This window comes from Drosophila subpulchrella, unplaced genomic scaffold, assembly GCF_014743375.2.
Source record: "Drosophila subpulchrella strain 33 F10 #4 breed RU33 unplaced genomic scaffold, RU_Dsub_v1.1 Primary Assembly Seq144, whole genome shotgun sequence".
Lineage (NCBI taxonomy): Eukaryota > Metazoa > Arthropoda > Insecta > Diptera > Drosophilidae > Drosophila > Drosophila subpulchrella.
In genome coordinates, this window is record NW_023665485.1 from 65001 (window position 1) to 69521 (window position 4521).

The 4521-nt window shown below is 37.4% G+C and overlaps 2 non-coding genes across 2 annotated transcripts in view; both read left to right on the plus strand.

Annotated features, from left to right (window-relative positions):
* LOC119558859 overlaps positions 1-53 on the plus strand; it is a 179-nt gene extending 126 nt beyond the window's left edge. The window contains exon 1 of the ribosomal RNA XR_005220482.1: positions 1-53. This exon is cut by the window's left edge and continues 126 nt beyond it. This is a non-coding gene — a ribosomal RNA (5.8S ribosomal RNA).
* Positions 54-454: 401 nt separating this feature from the next.
* On the plus strand, positions 455-4425 carry LOC119558854. Its single transcript, XR_005220477.1, has one exon. It is a non-coding gene; the product is annotated as a large subunit ribosomal RNA (ribosomal RNA).
* Positions 4426-4521: the final 96 nt, after the last annotated feature.

Below are 4521 nucleotides of genomic sequence, written 5' to 3' on the forward strand. Positions count from 1 at the left end.
TGTACTTTAATTAATTTTATAGTGCTGCTTGGACTACATATGGTTGAGGGTTGTAAGACTATGCTAATTAAGTTGTTTATATAAATTTTATAATGAAATTTTATAAGCATATGGTATATTATTGGATAATAATAATTTAATTATTATATTATTCATAATATTAACAAATATATGAAAAACATTATCTCACATTAGTAAATAATTTGAATGTGAAAAACGAAGAGAAATATTTTCTTTTTCAATCAAATAATACTGAGAAATGTCTAGCATAAAAAATTTATCTAGAATTGTCTCTTATTAAAGATTAGTAAATAGAAAGCCGTTGACAATATTATTATTCTTCGTTGATTCGTTAGACCAAACAAATGCCATACAAATATATAAAATATATAACGAATTTAATAAAATGTTTTATCATTATATATAAAGAATTAATTGCAAAAAAAGTTATACACAACCTCAACTCATATGGGACTACCCCCTGAATTTAAGCATATTAATTAGGGGAGGAAAAGAAACTAACCAGGATTTTCTTAGTAGCGGCGAGCGAAAAGAAATCAGTTCAGCACTAAGTCACTTTGTCTATATGGCAAATGTGAGATGCAGTGTATGGAGCGTCAATATTCTAGTATGAGAAATTAACGATTTAAGTCCTTCTTAAATGAGGCCATTTACCCATAGAGGGTGCCAGGCCCGTATAACGTTAATGATTACTAGATGATGTTTCCAAAGAGTCGTGTTGCTTGATAGTGCAGCACTAAGTGGGTGGTAAACTCCATCTAAAACTAAATATAACCATGAGACCGATAGTAAACAAGTACCGTGAGGGAAAGTTGAAAAGAACTCTGAATAGAGAGTTAAACAGTACGTGAAACTGCTTAGAGGTTAAGCCCGATGAACCTGAATATCCGTTATGGAAAATTCATCATTAAAATTGTAATATTTAAACAATATTATGATAATAGTGTGCATTTTTTCCATATAAGGACATTGTAATCTATTAGCATACAAAATTTATCATAAAATATAACTTATAGTTTATTCAAATTAATTTGCTTGCATTTTAACACAGAATAAATGTTATTAATTTGATAAAGTGCTGATAGATTTATATGAATACAGTGCGTTAATTTTTCGGAATTATATAATGGCATAATTATCATTGATTTTTGTGTTTATTATATGCACTTGTATGATTAACAATGCGAAAGATTCAGGATACCTTCGGGACCCGTCTTGAAACACGGACCAAGGAGTCTAACATATGTGCAAGTTATTGGGATATAAACCTAATAGCGTAATTAACTTGACTAATAATGGGATTAGTTTTTTAACTATTTATAGCTAATTAACACAATCCCGGGGCGTTCTATATAGTTATGTATAATGATATTTATATTATTTATGCCTCTAACTGGAACGTACCTTGAGCATATATGCTGTGACCCGAAAGATGGTGAACTATACTTGATCAGGTTGAAGTCAGGGGAAACCCTGATGGAAGACCGAAACAGTTCTGACGTGCAAATCGATTGTCAGAATTGAGTATAGGGGCGAAAGACCAATCGAACCATCTAGTAGCTGGTTCCTTCCGAAGTTTCCCTCAGGATAGCTGGTGCATTTTAATGTTATATAAAATAATCTTATCTGGTAAAGCGAATGATTAGAGGCCTTAGGGTCGAAACGATCTTAACCTATTCTCAAACTTTAAATGGGTAAGAACCTTAACTTTCTTGATATGAAGTTCAAGGTTATGATATAATGTGCCCAGTGGGCCACTTTTGGTAAGCAGAACTGGCGCTGTGGGATGAACCAAACGTAATGTTACGGTGCCCAAATTAACAACTCATGCAGATACCATGAAAGGCGTTGGTTGCTTAAAACAGCAGGACGGTGATCATGGAAGTCGAAATCCGCTAAGGAGTGTGTAACAACTCACCTGCCGAAGCAACTAGCCCTTAAAATGGATGGCGCTTAAGTTGTATACCTATACATTACCGCTAAAGTAGATGATTTATATTACTTGTGATATAAATTTTGAAACTTTAGTGAGTAGGAAGGTACAATGGTATGCGTAGAAGTGTTTGGCGTAAGCCTGCATGGAGCTGCCATTGGTACAGATCTTGGTGGTAGTAGCAAATAATCGAATGAGACCTTGGAGGACTGAAGTGGAGAAGGGTTTCGTGTGAACAGTGGTTGATCACGAGTTAGTCGGTCCTAAGTTCAAGGCGAAAGCCGAAAATTTTCAAGTAAAACACAAATGCCATACAAATATAATTATATTATATAAATCAAGCTAATTAATATACTTGAATAATTTTGAACGAAAGGGAATACGGTTCCAATTCCGTAACCTGTTGAGTATCCGTTTGTTATTAAATATGGGCCTCGTGCTCATCCTGGCAACAGGAACGACCATAAAGAAGCCGTCGAGAGATATCGGAAGAGTTTTCTTTTCTGTTTTATAGCCGTACTACCATGGAAGTCTTTCGCAGAGAGATATGGTAGATGGGCTAGAAGAGCATGACATATACTGTTGTGTCGATATTTTCTCCTCGGACCTTGAAAATTTATGGTGGGGACACGCAAACTTCTCAACAGGCCGTACCAATATCCGCAGCTGGTCTCCAAGGTGAAGAGTCTCTAGTCGATAGAATAATGTAGGTAAGGGAAGTCGGCAAATTAGATCCGTAACTTCGGGATAAGGATTGGCTCTGAAGATTGAGATAGTCGGGCTTGATTGGGAAACAATAACATGGTTTATGTGCTCGTTCTGGGTAAATAGAGTGTCTGGCATTTATGTTGGTCACTTGTTCCCCGGATAGTTTAGTTACGTAGCCAATTGTGGAACTTTCTTGCTAAAATTTTTAAGAATACTAATTGGGTTAAACCAATTAGTTCTTATTAATTATAACGATTATCAATTAACAATCAATTCAGAACTGGCACGGACTTGGGGAATCCGACTGTCTAATTAAAACAAAGCATTGTGATGGCCCTAGCGGGTGTTGACACAATGTGATTTCTGCCCAGTGCTCTGAATGTCAAAGTGAAGAAATTCAAGTAAGCGCGGGTCAACGGCGGGAGTAACTATGACTCTCTTAAGGTAGCCAAATGCCTCGTCATCTAATTAGTGACGCGCATGAATGGATTAACGAGATTCCTACTGTCCCTATCTACTATCTAGCGAAACCACAGCCAAGGGAACGGGCTTGGAATAATTAGCGGGGAAAGAAGACCCTTTTGAGCTTGACTCTAATCTGGCAGTGTAAGGAGACATAAGAGGTGTAGAATAAGTGGGAGATATTAGACTTCGGTTTGGTATCGCCAATGAAATACCACTACTCTTATTGTTTCCTTACTTACTTGATTAAATGGAACGTGTATCATTTCCTAGCCATTATACGGATATATTTATTATATCTTATGGTATTGGGTTTTGATGCAAGCTTCTTGATCAAAGTATCACGAGTTTGTTATATAATCGCAAACAAATTCTTTAATAAAACGGTGCATTTATGTATTTTTGATTTGAAAATTTGGTATAACTCCAATTACTCAGGTATGATCCAATTCAAGGACATTGCCAGGTAGGGAGTTTGACTGGGGCGGTACATCTCTCAAATAATAACGGAGGTGTCCCAAGGCCAGCTCAGTGCGGACAGAAACCACACATAGAGCAAAAGGGCAAATGCTGACTTGATCTCGGTGTTCAGTACACACAGGGACAGCAAAAGCTCGGCCTATCGATCCTTTTGGTTTAAAGAGTTTTTAACAAGAGGTGTCAGAAAAGTTACCATAGGGATAACTGGCTTGTGGCGGCCAAGCGTTCATAGCGACGTCGCTTTTTGATCCTTCGATGTCGGCTCTTCCTATCATTGTGAAGCAAAATTCACCAAGCGTTGGATTGTTCACCCATGCAAGGGAACGTGAGCTGGGTTTAGACCGTCGTGAGACAGGTTAGTTTTACCCTACTAATGACAAAACGTTGTTGCGACAGCATTCCTGCGTAGTACGAGAGGAACCGCAGGTACGGACCAATGGCACAATACTTGTTCGAGCGAACAGTGGTATGACGCTACGTCCGTTGGATTATGCCTGAACGCCTCTAAGGTCGTATCCGTGCTGGACTGCAATGATAAATAAGGGGCAATTTGCATTGTATGGCTTCTAAACCATTTAAAGTTTATAATTTACTTTATAAACGACAATGGATGTGATGCCAATGTAATTTGTAACATAGTAAATTGGGAGGATCTTTGATCACCTGATGCCGCGCTAGTTACATATAAAAGCATTATTTAATACAATGACAAAGCCTAGAATCAATTGTAAACGACTTTTGTAACAGGCAAGGTGTTGTAAGTGGTTGAGCAGCTGCCATACTGCGATCCACTGAAGCTTATCCTTTGCTTGATGATTCGATAATAAAGATGTTGCAAGCGGGCATAATCATTATGCTTGCTTGCAGCATCGCACGCCACTTTGTTTGTGGTGTGTAAGGTAGGGAAGAAGAAAAAT